The sequence below is a fragment of the Melanotaenia boesemani genome, chromosome 15 (genome assembly GCF_017639745.1).
Source record: "Melanotaenia boesemani isolate fMelBoe1 chromosome 15, fMelBoe1.pri, whole genome shotgun sequence".
Taxonomy (NCBI): Eukaryota; Metazoa; Chordata; class Actinopteri; order Atheriniformes; family Melanotaeniidae; genus Melanotaenia; species Melanotaenia boesemani.
In genome coordinates this window covers 35,225,431-35,241,458 of record NC_055696.1, presented here as the reverse complement: position 1 = coordinate 35,241,458, position 16,028 = coordinate 35,225,431, and the positions used below count along the sequence as shown (strand labels likewise).

The following is a 16,028-nucleotide window of genomic DNA, read 5'->3' as shown; positions in this document are numbered from 1 at the left end:
AGCAAGTGAGATACAAAGAAAAGAAAAATCAACTACACACTAAAATGGAAAGGCTTGTAAATAACCATTCATTACAGTAATGCTATTTTCAAAAGATGATACCTGATGAGTGTCACCTTTCATCGTGGCCATGTGATTTCACTCAACATCTGCAAGCAAGTCTGAGGAAGGACGTACCATCTGAAATGAATGAGACCAAATCTGGATTGAAACCGCTTTAAATCTACTTCTTAAGGGTAATAAATACTTTTTATGACATTATCTTGGACCTAAGACAGCCAAACACTCCCCATCTTATATAAAACACAGGTATAGAACACTTCATAAGTCAATCATAAATAGTGACATTTATAATGTAGATGGCATGTCATTTCTCCTCTGCTCGGGTGGTGCTCGGCCCTGATGTGGTGAGACTGCCACCAGCTAGCAGAGAGCGTCAACTACTGGCCAACACCATGTTATACAGATTATACATTTACTCTCCCCCACAATTTACGTTATCTACACTTAAGTGATTCAACATACGTGTATGTAAAGGACTGCAGTAATATTCTGTGATGCATGGATATACCACCGTAGCACTAACCATGAACAACGAGTCCTACGTTGGCATTTGTATGTGGGATTTGAATCCCTGTACTGTCATTCACACTCATGCTGTTTCCAATGAGTTTGCAGTTTTGCGCTGGTCTAAGTGACCACTGTACTAGCAGTTCATGCCTGTTAGGAAGCTACTACTCTGTAGTCATGAGGCCTTTTTGCAGAGAAACACAGACCCATCAGGATGTCATGTAATACAGTGATCTGTGACAGAGACGGTTTCTAACAAGAACAAGTACTTCCATCTGATAACCGATATCTCCAGAATATTAGTATACTGACCGAGTTACAGTGCATCCAGAAAGTATTCACAGTGCTTCACTTTTCCACACTTTATTATGTTACAGCTTCATTCCAAATTATATTAAATTAAGGTCTTACCTCAAAATTCTACACACAATACCTCATTATGACAAGGTGAAAAGTTTTTTTTGAGATTTTTTTTAATTTATTAAAAATGGAAAACGAAGAAATCACATTTACATAAGTATTCACAACCTTTGCCATGGAGCTCAAAATTGAGCTCAGGTGGCATTCCTGTTCCACTGATAAGCCTTGAGATGTTTCTACAACTTAATTGGAGTCCACCTGTGGTAAATTCAGTTGATTGGACATGATTTGGAAAGGCACACACCTGTCTATATAAAGTCCCACAGTTGACCATGCATGTCAGAGCACAAACACCAAGCATGAAGTCGAAGGAATTGTCTGTAGACCTCCGAGACAGGATTGTCTTGAGGCACAAATCTGGGGAAGGATACAGAAAAATTTCTGCTGCTTTGAAGGTCCCAATCAGCACAGTGGCCTCCATCATTCGTAAATGGAAGACGTTTGGAACCACCAGGACTCTTCCTAGAGCTGGCCGGCCGTCTACACTGAGCAATCGGGGGAGAAGGGCCTTAGTCAGGGAGGTGACCACAAACCCGATGGTCACTCTGGCAGAGCTCCAGCGTTCCTCTGTGGAGAGAGGAGAGCCTTCCAGAAGGACCACCATCTCTGCAACAATCCACCAATCAGGACTGTATGGTAGAGTGGCAAGACGAAAGCCACTCCTTAGTAAAAGGCACATGGCAGCCCGTCTTGAGTTTGCCAAAAGGCACCTGAATGACTCTCAGACCATGAGAAACAAAATCCTCTGGTCTGATGAGACAAAGCTTGAACTCTTTGGTGTGAATGCCAGGCGTAATGTTTGGAGGAAACCAGGCACCGCTCATCACCAGGCCAATACCAACCCTACAGTGAAGCATGGTGGTGGCAGCATCATGCTATGAGGATGTTTTTCAGCAGCAGGAACTGGCAGACTAGTCAAGATAGAAGGAAAGATGACTGCAGAAATATACAGAGACATCCTGGATGAAAACCTGTTCCAGAGCGCTCGAGATCTCAGACTGGGGCGACGGTTTATTTTTCAGCAGGACAATGACCTCTCAAAGGAGTGGCTTCAGAACCACTCTGTGAATGTCCTGGAGTGGCCCAGCCAGAGTCCAGACTTGAATCCGATTGAACATCTCTGGAGAGATCTGAAAATGCTGTACATAGACGTCTCCCATCCAACCTGAAGGAGCTTGAGGAGTACTGCAAAGAAGAATGGGCCAAACTGCCTAAAGATAGGTGTGCTAAGCTTGTAGCATCATATCCAAAAAGACTTGAGGCTGTAATTGCTGCCAAAGGTGGATCAACAAAGTATTAAGCAAAGGCTGTGAATACTTATGTAAATGTGATTTCTTCGTTTTCCATTTTTTATAAATTCAAAAACTTAAAAAAAAAAACTTTTTTTCACCTTGTCATAATGGGGTATTGTGTGTACAATTTTGAGGTAAGACCTTAATTTAATATAATTTGGAATGAAGCTGTAACATAATAAAATGTGGAAAAAGTGAAGCGCTGTGAATACTTTCCGGATGCCCTGTAACTCGGTCAGTATACCAATTCAGGCGACCTGATGAGAAACAGAAGATAGTTTCTTTTACTGTCCATGCACCAACAAGACGACTGTGGAAGCATGCAGCTGAATGTTGATGTATAAATGTTGTAATATGTAGTCCAAATATGGACAAAATTTAAATGTACTGCATGAAAAACAGCTGACAGTGTGTCACGTTTTCCATGCATTTCGTGCAGAGTCAATTCAGAGTCTCAACCACTTTATACAGTTAATATTTTTTTAAATCATAGTGAAAAGCCGGAATACTTTAAGCCCTGTTCTCACCAAGATAGTATAAATCAGCTGTTCGTGGTCCTTCATTAGCTGAGTCTCGCAACGTCTGAACTCCTGCAGCCAGCTGATCATCTGGGCTTCCTGTGGGAGGAGACAGACCCTGAACCATGCCTGAAACACAAAGCTGCGCCTCACCATGTCTGTCTGTACCTTCATCTCTGGATCGGCCAGTTGGTGCTTCAGCAGCTCATCATCTCCGGCGTCCCCTTCAGACACACAAAGGCCAATCAGGTCACGTGCTTTGATTAGTGAAAACCTCAGATTTTTCACGCGCTGTGACATCACAGTACAGAGCAGTCAGATAATCATGAACTCTGTTCTTTTATAATTATTTCAGAAACAAAACTGAATGTCCTGATATTGACAAACATCATAAACACGTAAACAATGATGTCGTTTTCAACTACATTATTTAACTTCATTGTGCCATTCTGGAAAATCCAGAAACATCATTACTTTATCACCCCTGCCAACTCTCACACATTTCAGTGGTTTTTCTGATGCCACACCTCCCATTTCTCACGTTGAAATACACGTGAAATACACGTGCATACAAGTGCAACGCCCGTGTTCTGTCAGATCAGCATACATAGTGCAAACTGCCCCTAACCCGCATGCGTATTAACGTAATGTGTGCTACTGTGATGCATTCCGAGTTAAGGGAAACTCTGGGTTTTCGGTTTCACAAAGCGAGTTCAGTGTAACTCTGAGTCAGTTACCACGGCAACAGACTTGGTAAAGCTAACATGCTCGCTGGCAGGTTTTCTTCTACTAACCGAAGTTTCTCCTCTTTAGCTGCAGACTGAAGGAAGTGTTTGACATGGCGTGCGCTTTTCTTGAAGAGCCAGTTGACATCGAAGGACAAGACACTGCAGATATCGATGTGGTGGAAAGGGTGATCAGACCCTGCCTGGATGTTTTATCATTCTCTCACTGTGTTGAGCGTTACTTCGTTTTTTTCCCAAAGGGAGTTTTCTTTATAACGTCGGTGATGCTGAGCATATTTCAAAGGCAGCAGTCTGTCAGACAGCGAGAACTGTCACTCTTACACTGAAACCTTTGCTCTACACTTTAGTGGTGTTTCCAAATCACAGACCAACAAGATACAAAGAACACATCAGTTAATCTGATATATTTTAGGGTTTCCGGGTGTGATTGGCTGCATAGATGGACTCAAGTTCCTATCACAGCTCCTTCAGTAGATGAAGGAGATTATGTGAATAGGAAGTCTGTCCACAGCTATAATGTGCAGGTAAATCGTAGCCTTTAGAATCCCAGATACTTCACATTACAGCTACTTCAGCTAATTACTGTTCTGTCCTTTGAAGATGAGATGCAGCCCACATCGTCAGTAACGTGGAAGCAAAGTGGTCTGGGTCTGTGACGACCCTCCAGTCTTTCCTGAGTGTACACAGAGTGCTAGATCTGCCCGTGGTGAGTTATTTACATTAAAATCAATATTTTGTTCGACCTATCACAACTAAAAATGTAATATTGTGTCCTGTATTATAGGAGAGTTTGATGGTTACCTGCTGGGTGACAGAGGGTACCCCTGCCAGCCGTATTTGCTGACCCCTGATCCTGAGCCCGGCTTGGCTCACTGCAGGACTCCAGCCGGGGCAGAGATGACTATTGGGATGCTTAAGGCCCGCCTCCAGTGCCTTTGTAGGCTCAGAGCCGCCCCAGATAGGGCATGTGACATTACTGTGGCATGTGTTGTTCTCCACAACATCGCCACAATGAGAGGAGCAACGTCCGACTCAGCCACTGAATGCAGCTGATGATGATCAGATCAAGATCCTGAAGCCCTGCTTGAAGCACAAGATAGAAGAGCAGTCAGAGACACAACATGCCACCATCTCTCTGAGTGATGCATCAAGACATAAAGAAATAAAGACATAAATACATTATGCTGTTTGTTTTATGAAGTCTGATTAACTGATAGATGTTATTTCAAGTTGTAAAACCTCTACAGTCTATAATCTTTTAAGCTGGAATCTTTAAACTTGATCATGTTTTAATACTCTTTCCCTACGCTGGAACTTTAAGAATAAAATGAATAAAAACTTTATTGTCATTGCAACTGGTGCAACAAAATTCTTTTTCCAGTACAAACCCCATTTCCAAAAGTAGACAACAACAACATATAAACATAAACGGGATCATAATATTGCACATAATTATGAGCAGGACCTGTCCAAAGTCGGTCTTCGAGCCGGTGTCCTGCAGATTACTGCTGTTCCAACACACCTGATTTACATTACATGGATCCAAAAGCTTATCAGCTTCTGTACAATAAGCCACTGGTTAGAAAAAGGTGTGTTGAAGCAGGAAAGCATCGAAAGCCTGCAGGACACCAGTCACGGAGGCCGGGTCTGGACATCCTTGGATTAAAGTAAAAACAATCTAATAAATGATCATTCTGTAGTTACACTGTAAAGCATCATTTACAATATTTAGGTAAGAGTTAATTGTGAATTTGGGTTGAAATTCTTCAGGTGGAATCATATCCATGTTAGAATGTGGATTTATGTAAAAGAAGAAAAGACAGTACTATGACCTACTGATGTAAGCATCTACATAAACAACTTTAGATATGAAATAAGAACTTTAGCTGTTTTGAGTGTTTTGTACAAATACAGGTAAATGCCACAATACATATTTACAGGTAAAAACTTCATACATACATTAAACATACATACCATCCAGAGAAAGGATGCCACTGCACCAAGACCTCCACACAGCCCCGGTAGAGACATAAAGACAAACCTTAAAATTAAGGAACTTTTCTTTAGCTTCCCTTCATTTGTCTAAACCACAAAAAATACAATCAAACAGACCCCCCCAAAGAGGAGCCGTCTTATCTTTCAATCAGCCAGTATGGTCAATAAGATAAAATGACAGAATTCGATTTGTTCTTTAGAACATTTGGTGAATGAGGCCCATTTTATTGCAATCATGTAATTGTTTTGTAGAAATACTGAAATCACCAAAACAACTGTTGAGTGATATTTGATTCTTGTTTGTAAAATCTGGACACTAACTACACCAAGCTACACAACTACACTAAGCCGAGGACACACAGGCAGATGCACAGCAAGGTGCACTTATAGGCCAATATATGCAAGTAGTAGTCCCACTGTTATAATCAGAAGCTTGTTTCTCGAGTCAACAAGCAAATATGTTGCTAAAAAAATTGCAATGGTTTTCATAAGCCTGAAAGCTCCGAGCCATTACCTCATCCAGTTCATATAGACTTCAAAAGTCTGCAGGCAGCACTTTGCCTCTATTATGTCCTGACCACAATAACACATGTAGATATTATTATGTTGGGATATTTATATGTTTTCATAATTAGTTTTTTTATCGTGAAACATTTGTAACACTTTTTCAAACCAACTCTTTGCCTCAAATTTTTTTGTATGGGAAAGTGGATGAGCCTTGATGAATGGGACACTCTGAAAGGGATAAAAGTGTTATTAATTAAAGAAACATCAAAATATTGCCATGGTGGTCATTGTTAAAAAAAACACTGAACATTAAATGGACAACTTGAAAGACAATTTAAAAAACAAATTGTTTAATTTTTGTTCCCTTTTAATAAAATCATCCCTCTGCACTTAAATCTTCAAACTGTTAAAATGCAAATGTACTAATAGATTTCCTGGAGACCTTAAATAAGATTCAGATACATTTTATTTAGATGATTTTTATACCAAAAAGCCACTATGCTTGTTTACTGGAGGACACTGTATTTCAACTCTCACCAAGACTTTTAACAAAGATTATTATAAATGATGAGAGAAGGACAAATCCACACATACCAACTGTGTCTGCTGTCCTCCTTCGTCTTTTCTTCTGTGAGGTAAGTCCAACAGACACTGGAGCATGCAGGGAGGAGGACTGGGGACAGGAGGACAAGAGAGGAGTTGGGGAGGAGGACTGGGGACAGGAAGACGAGAGAGGAGTAGGGGAGGAGGACTGGGGACGGGGAGACAAGAGAGGAGTAGGGGAGGAGGACTGGGGACGGTGAAACAAGAGAGGAGTAGGGGAGGAGGACTGCGGACAGGAAGACAAGAGAGGAGTAGGGGAGGAGGACTGCGGACAGGGAGACAAGAGAGGACAAGAGAGGAGTAGGGGAGGAGGACTGGGGACAGGAAGACAAGAGAGGAGTAGGGGAGGAGGACTGGGGACAGGAAGACAAGAGAAGAGTAGGGAAGGAGGACTGGGGACAGGAAGACAAGAGAGGAGTAGGGGAGGAGGACTGCGGACAGGGAGACAAGAGAGGACAAGAGAGGAGTAGGGGAGGAGGACTGGGGACAGGAAGACAAGAGAGGAGTAGGGGAGAAGGACTGGGGACAGGAGGACAAGAGAGGAGTAAGGGAGGAGGACTGGGGACAGGAGGACAAGAGAGGAGTAGGGGAGGAGGACTGGGGACAGGAAGACAAGAGAGGAGTAGGGGAGAAGGACTGGGGACAGGAGGACAAGAGAGGAGTAAGGGAGGAGGACTGGGGACAGGAGGACAAGAGAGGAGTAGGGGAGGAGGACTGGGGACAGGAAGACAAGAGAGGAGTAGGGGAGAAGGACTGGGGACAGGAGGACAAGAGAGGAGTAAGGGAGGAGGACTGGGGACAGGAGGACAAGAGAGGAGTTGGGGAGGAGGACTGGGGACAGGAGGACAAGAGAGGAGTTGGGGAGGAGGACTGGGGACATGAAGACAAGAGAGGAGTAAGGGAGGACTGGGGACAGGGAGACAAGAAAGGAGTAGGGGAGGAGGACTGGGGACATGAAGACAAGAGAGGAGTAGGGGAGGAGGACTGGGGACAGGAGGACAAGAGAGGAGTAGGGGAGGAGGACTGGGGACAGGAAGACAAGAGAGGAGTAGGGGAGGAGGACTGGGGACAGGAGGACAAGAGAGGAGTTGGGGAGGAGGACTGGGGACATAAAGACAAGAGAGGAGTAAGGGAGGACTGGGGACAGGGAGACAAGAAAGGAGTAGGGGAGGAGGACTGGGGACATGAAGACAAGAGAGGAGTAGGGGAGGAGGACTGGGGACAGGAAGACAAGAGAGGAGTAGGGGAGGAGGACTGGGGACAGGGAGACAAGAGAGGAGTAGGGGAGGAGGACTGGGGACAGGGAGACAAGAGAGGAGTAAGGGAGGAGGACTGGGGACAGGAGGACAAGAGAGGAGTAGGGGAGGAGGACTGGGGACAGGAAGACAAGAGAGGAGTAGGGGAGGAGGACTGGGGACAGGAAGACAAGAGAGGAGTAGGGGAGGAGGACTGGGCTGGGTCAGTTCTCTCCTCATTGAGCTGCGGATCCTCAGGACTCGATCCTGGCTAAGAGTACCCGGTCCTGGCCTCTCCTCCATCTCAGATGTAGTCTCGACTGCTGTTGCTACTTTCAGGAAGAAGAAATTCAGTTGACAAACGGTAAACAGTAAAGAGAGGAGTAGGGGAGGAGGACTCCCCTACTCCTCATGAGAGAGTTAGTGTCCAAATAATGTGCAAGTGGTGTGTGAATCCTGTGAAATTCTAGTAAAACCAAAACTCGCTCTACACAGTGTAACTGGCTGGAATCTACACACACTGTCCACAACACAGCTAAACACCAAGGTGTTTCTAGATACAGAAATCCTCACACATAACACCTCTTACCTACATATGAGCGTACAAGCGTATATAATATAAACAGAACAAAAGCAACATTGTTTACTTTAAATCAGCTCTACACACTAAAATCCAGTCATGCTTTGGGTCTGTCTCTGGACAGATACCAGAAATCAATGCGTTCCAGCTCATTAGAGCACAAACATGTTTGTTGTACAAAAATTCAACAAAACAGAGACATTTTACTACAATGTAATGAATTAAGACTAAACATCATCAATATATTAAAACCTCTCAGGTGTCCATGTAAGCATCTTCTAAGTGCAATACATTCAAATTGTAAATATATGTATATATCTGTTTTTAGTACTTACCATATTTTTATTCTACTTAAGTATTTTATTCTATTTATTTCCTCCTTTTGCCTTTATTCTTAATATTTTTAATATTCTTTTTATTCTGATGCAAACACCATAAGGAGTAGCACTCCCTAATCTCGTTGTATGCTCTGGTTTACAATGACAATAAAGGCTTTCTGATTCTGATTTTCATCCTAAACTATGTTATACTTGTTAATTCTGAGTTCATCCTAGATTCATTAAGGTAAAATATGACGTACATGTTTCTCTCATTACCGTTAAGAAGACTTTCATAAATTTTCTTCGTGGTATCGAGAGCATCCTTCATGTCCTCGGTGTTAATTAACCATGGACACATGCACCATAAATCCTCCTTCCTTCTCCTGGCCAGGAAGAGGATGGGATGCCTCTCCAAAAGCTGCCACTTATGAAGCTGAAAAAGAAGTTAACACAAAAAAATAGAAGTTAAAGTTTAGTTGTGAAAGTCTAGTATTTTAAAGAGTTTATGAACTGCAATGTGCTTGTCACCTTTGCCTAATAGTAAACTTTGTACTACCACTTATTTAGCAAAGGCCTTAACTGTTGTGGGAATAATGCAAAAATATAATTCTGTTAGTGGTCAAGCAGATTTGTTTCTAGTTATTGTGAATACCACAGTATCATTAAGTTTATATAGTCCATTTATTCCGTCTGTTTAACCTTGAACCAGTGGTTGAGGCAGTCTGCTGACATGGAAACAAAACACTGTGGAAAAGATGGGACTATATGGGAGTAGACTTCCACCTACACCCTGTCCATCTTTGCTGTTACTGTTCCCTTTGTTGTCATTTGGTTTTAATTGTTTTTGTTTTTAGATGTTTTAAACAATCTTGAAAATACTAATAAAAAAGCCAAAGGAGGAACAGACCAACTGTACAAAAGCATGTTTTTCTGCACTGTTCAAGTAATTCAGATCAATATACAATTCAATATATTAAATTTAGAGCATAAAGTTTTTGTTTGTTTGTTTTCTAGGATAAATGCAGCATCACTTCAGCAGCAATGAAGTTAAAAAGATCTATTTTTACAATGAGGCAATTCTCTTTTCTGTTCATCATAAACAGTTAATCTGTACGTCTGCAGGGATTATTAGATAGTATTTTATGAGAACCATTGGGTAGAGAAAAACGTACCAGCAAACTTGTTGAATTGTGGACTTTATTGATGCTGCTGTTCTTCTTTTGACGCTCTTTCCATTCCTTGGAAAATTTTTCTTTTTGTTTTTGCTGTTTGCTGCCACAGTGTTGGCATGTTTTAGAAGCCACTCAATCATCTTCTGCCACTGCCAACATTTCCTTTGAGTAGGCATCTGGAAAAGGAAACACGTGTCACACATTTTCTTACCATATACCCACGATACAGAAAAGCTGTATTATCTACTACTGATTAGATACCGCTGACTCGAATGGAGAATAAACGTTAATAATATTAATAATATTATTACAATTACATTAAATATGGATTCATTCTGAAAATGTGAATATAAAATTATGTGCACACTGTTAAAAAAAAATTGTATAATTTACGGTGAAAAACTGGCACAGTTTACAGTGACAACGTAAAGGATATTATGGTATGCCATTTTGGCAACTGTAAATTTTGCAGTACACAACTGTTATTTTTATGGTAGTTTTCTATAATATTAACAGTTAAACTGTTGAAAAAATTGTTAAAAATCTGTATAATTTACAGTAAAAAACTGGCAGCTGTGGTTGCCAGTTTTCCACCGTAAAAATTATGTTGTCAACGCAGAGGATGTTATGGTATGCTATTTTGACAACTGTAAATTTTGCAGTACATCACTGTTATTTATATTTGGTAGTTTAATTTACATTGAAAATCTGGCAGCTGTGGTTGCCAGTTTTTCACAGTAAAAATTACAGTGGCAATGAAAACAACATTAGCAACTGTTAATTTTTCAGTACAGTGTTGTTTATGGTATTATGTTGTAATAGTTATAAATCTGTTGTCAGCTACTTACTGTAAAAGTAGATGTCTCTTAGTAACACAGCACAAAATCCTATAGTGATGGTAAACAATGAATAAATAAAGCTCACTGTACAGGTTATAAATTAACGTGAAAAAACTGTTTATTGCATTTACACATTCTCTGAAAAAAACAGACTGAACCAAACTTTTCCTGTGTACTCACAAGCAGCATATGTCCATATGAAGGATAGTCCATGAATAAACAAAAATGAGTCTTCACCTGGGCTGATCAAGAGCAATGAGTCATCAAGCCCAGACATGACCTAAGAGGGCATGTTCAAACTGGAACTTCAAGTGTTCATCAGTCATCCTCTGATTGAGTAGTCCCATGTTGTCCATAAGGTCTTCACTGTGGTCTGGGCACGATCTTCTTTGCAGCCAGAAAGCAGAAAAAAAAGCAAGGGTTATGTTGATTCAGTGTTTAAGCATGATGACTACACAGCAATAAAGGTAGCGTCTGTTTATTTTTGCTTTACTTAGCTCCAGTGAGCTATGCATAAAACCATCACTCCGGAATAGTTAAAACATATAAGGGTGAAAAGCATAAATGGACAAAGTGTTTTTTTCACTGCCATTTTCTCTTTCAGTTTCTTGTGCAAGAAGCAAGCTGTAGGCATCATCACCATGTTTGGCTGGCAAAGAAAACTAAGTTTTCTGAGGTCCTGTGGCACTGAAAACTGGCTCTGCCAGTGAAGATCTGCCTTCTTCCTCAATCTAATTTGTTTTTGTAATGGCTGAACAAATCAATAGCAGATTAAAATTGAATGCGTATATAAACACTACATGATACAATATATTATTTGACCATTATCATTATTTGCAGGGCAATTATTTTGCAGCATGGCAGAAAATATAAAATGTAGGATGACTCCATCAACCTCCACACGTCAGCACAAAAACCTCTTTGCTCAGAGGTGAAATTCAACTGATGAATGATGGTTCTTCAGCCAAATGAATCAACAAAAGAAAGTGGGACATGCATAATGGTGATGCAGAGGTGCTCCGCTTGTGTAACAGGCTGAAAGTAGAAGTATCCAAGAGGAAGGATTCAAGAATTTTGGGAATACAGGGTGTGCAGAATTATTAGGCAAGTTGTATTTTTGAGGATTAAATTTATTATAGAACAACAACTATGTTCGCAATGAACACAAAAGACTCATAAATATCAAATCTGAATATTTTTGGAAGTTGGAGTGGGGCTTTTTTAGTTTTAGTATCTTAGGAGGATATCTGTGTGTGCAGGTGACTATTACTGTGCATAATTATTAGGCAACTTAACAAAACCAAATATATACCCATTTCACTTATTTATTTTCACCAGGCAAACCAATATAACAACTCAAAATTTACAAATATACATTTTTGGCATTCAAAAACAAAACAAAAACAAATCAGTGACCAATATAACCACCTTTCTTTGCGGAGGACACTCAAAAGCCTGCCATCCATTGATTCTGTCAGTGTCTTGATCTGTTCACGATCAACATTGTGTGCAGCAGCAACCACAGCCTCCCAGACCCTGTTCAGAGAGGTGTACTGTTTTCCCTCCCTGTAGATCTCACATTTGATGAGGGACCACAGCTTCTCTATGGGGTTAAGATCAGGTGAACAAGGAGGCCATGTCATTATTTTTTCTTCTTTTAGACCTTTTCTGGCCAGCCACGCAGTGGAGTACTTGGATGCGTGTGATGGAGCATTGTCCTGCATGAAAATCATGTTTTTCTTGAATGATGCTGACTTCTTCCTGTACCACTGCTTGAAGAAAGTGTCTTCCAGAAACTGGCAGCAGGACTAGGAGTTGAGCTTGACTCCATCCTCAACCCGAAAAGGTCCCACAAGCTCATCTTTGATGATACCAGCCCATACCAGTATCCCACCTCCACCTTGCTGGCGTCTGAGTCGGAGTGGAGCTCTCTGCCCTGTACCGATCCAGCCACGGGCCCATCCATCTGGCCCATCAAGACTCACTCTCATTTCATCAGTCCATAAAACCTTAGAAAATCAGTCTTATGATATTTCTTGGCCCAGTCTTGACGTTTTATCTTGTGTGTCTTGTTCAGTGGTGGTCGTTTTTTCAGCCTTCCTTACCTTGGCCATGTCCCTGAGTATTGCACACCTTGTGCTTCTTGCACTCCGGTGATGTTGCAGCTCTGAAATATGGCAAAACTGGTGGCCAATGGCATCTTGGCAGCTTCACGCTTGATTTCCTCAGTTCATGGGCAGTTATTTTGCGCCTTGTTTTTTCAACACGCTTCTTGCGACCCTATGACTATTTTGAATGAAACGCTTGATTGTTCAATGATCACGCCTCAAAAGCTTGGCAATTTTAAGAGTGCTGCATCTCTCTGCAAGACATCTCACTATTTTGACTTTTCAGAGTCCGTCAAATCCTCTCTTCTGACCCATTTTGCCAAAGGAATGGAAGTTGCCTAATAATATGCACAACTGATATAGGGTGTTGATGTAATTAGACCACACCCCTTCTCATTACAGAGATGCACATCACCTGATATGCTTAATTGGTAGTAGGCTTTCAAGCCTGTACCGGTTTGGAGTAGAACAACATGCATAAGAGGATGATGTGGTCAAAATACTCATTTGCCCTAATAATTCTGCACACACTGTACAAGGTGTAAAGGAGATCCAGGACACCAGCAGACCTGAAGCCTATACTTCAAGCTGTCAACACTATTGCTGTGTCTACCAGTGAATGTGAGTGAGCCTTCAGCAGTATGAATGGACATTCTGTCTGCAAACCCCTTTGCTAAAAGCAGGCTTTCAAATGGGCCACCGTTATAGTTCAACCCACAGTTATGTAAGGTCATGAAGAAGATCTGCTGATGAGAGATCTTGTGAAGCACCAAACCAACCAAACAAGCAATGATGAACACGAGACCTGCTGGAGCCCTTTTTAAGTAAGCTGAAATCTTAATTCTAATATAGATAATCACTGAAGATGCAGACTACTGTTTCAAGAGCAAGAATTAACATTTTTAACTATAAACTGTATGTGCAAACCTTGCTGATGTATTTTTAATTATTCAGTGTACTTAAAGTTCAACATTTGCCATCTCCTATCCATATCTATCCCTGCTGTGTGATGGAAGTGGAGTCAGCTTGTTTTGTTGCCCTCCAGTAGACTCCACAAGTTCAGGCCCGATGACTTTTTGCATTTCAAACATTTCTAAATATACAGTTCAGGTTACCTGATGACCAATTTGATATTCAACATGTTTATGCAGAGACTGTGAATGGCTAGTCAATATATTGAGTTTTTGAAGATACTGACATATTTTCAGACTAAAGGTAAGATATATCCATGTTAACGCTATCAGGCTTGAAGTTAATAAAATGACACTTTGAATTTGGCTCATGTGGATTTGATTTTGAACTGGCTTTGTTCATTTGTTCTTTGTAATTTCTGTATTACAAAACTGTTGATCTTGAGATCGATAGATCATATCACCCATGTTTTTATCCCATATTGTTATGACAAGCTGACAACAGGTCAACATTGGTAGTAACAGCATTTTTTCTACCTAAAGCTAACAGTGAACTTCCTGCGGCCGCTCTGTTCTTAAAGGGATGTTTTATGTAAAACACTTTGAATTGTTGTGTACATGAAATGTGCTGTAAAATAAACTTGCCTTGTGCAATTTGCAGCCTAAATACAGCAATACTCAAGAAATCAGACAGTCACAACTTACCTCTTATTAGACTTTAAAAGAGTGGTGTCCAAGTCACTGGGCCCAGACTTGACTGAAGACAGGCAGGAGCCTCAATGACACTGTATGATGTTTAGGCAACTGGAACTGTGAACAGGTGTTGTTATCCTTTCTGCCTTAAAACAAGAACCTTTCTGCTGCCAATGAAAAATTAAGAAAAACATGAAAAAAATACGACAACAACTACTACTACTACTAAAACTATTACTACCACTAACAATAAAAATAATAATAATAATAATAACATATATCATAATAATATACAGCACTTGCAGTTTCAAAGTGTTTCTTTAGTTCTCATCTACCTGTCCTTTGATTACAATCAAAGGGTAAAATTCGGTCAAAAACTTCCAAAATGCACAAATGGTAGACCATGTACTAGATGTTTTAATGCACGGTTACCCAAGTAATCTCCCTTTACAATGCAATCCAATAAAGCAGAAAAAGTTAAAAAAATAAATAAATAAAATTAAATCCGTGGCCAACCCCACTATATAACCTGGTGGAGCACATGACACATACCTGGAGCTGGGTCCTTGCAGGTTCTTTGCTGTGTGCATTTCCGCTTTCTCCTTGCTGTCTCTGTTGACTAAAGCGGAAATCCCTCCCCAAAATTAGAGGAAAATCACTTAAAAGTAAAACAACAACAATAATAACAATTATATTATTAACAACAACAATAGTCACTTTCTTTTGGCATTTAAATGTATTAGAATATTACCTTTTTCTGGCTGTTACAAAGGCCAGTCAAACCCCTTCAAGACAGCAATCACTTGGGAATCTGAATGCAATGCTTGAAAAGTGGCAGGAGCAGAAGACTAGAAAATAATTTAAATAAGAACAGTGTGTACAGATAATTACAACATTCAATGCTACTTTCAAAAGATGTATTAGTTATCTGTTCAGATCTTACCTTAACAGATATTCTCGATCTTAGTAATGTCAGCAGCATTCAACCTACTTCACAAAGACACTTAAACAAAAGCTCAAATGTTCTTCAAATACAGTTTGATTAACTTAATGCACAGTATAACAGTAATTCAAACGAATCAATTATTAAATCCACTAAAGAGGTTTCTCTTGGTAATAAGAAAGAGACAAAATTGGAAAACTCAGCATGCAACTTAAAGTTACAGTAAATCAGTTTTTGTAATCTGTCAGTCATCCCCTTAAATTGTCTCAATTTCCAGGCCTGATAGAAACAACAGCCACCAAAAACATGAAAATAACAGTAGTATTAATGCCAATTTTTTTTACTTTGACCTTATTTCTCAAGTCCTAAAAAAACAAACAAAAAACAAACAGTGAACTTGCTTCTAAAAACCACAAATCACTTTCTCAGAGACAATAGCAGAGTCAAGGTTGACCAAGGCAGGTAAGGGCAGCACTGTGTTTGGATGGGTGAATATACATAAAAATGTGCTGACATCAGCCCATTCAAAAGAACTCTGAAAACTTGGCCTTTAAAACGTACAGTCCTGTTTAATAT

The 16,028-nt window shown here is 40.5% G+C and overlaps 1 long non-coding RNA gene across 2 annotated transcripts; it reads right to left on the bottom strand.

Moving 5' to 3' along the window:
* Positions 1-11,071: 11,071 nt before the first annotated feature.
* On the bottom strand, positions 11,072-15,823 carry LOC121654485. 2 transcript variants are annotated; one of them, XR_006012961.1, is made up of 4 exons: positions 15,261-15,823; positions 15,062-15,167; positions 14,522-14,676; positions 11,072-11,184 (listed from the first exon to the last, which is right to left on the bottom strand). It is a non-coding gene; the product is annotated as an uncharacterized LOC121654485 (long non-coding RNA). The 2 variants fall into 2 exon arrangements; XR_006012960.1 differs by having other exon boundaries at positions 14,522-14,651.
* Positions 15,824-16,028: the final 205 nt, after the last annotated feature.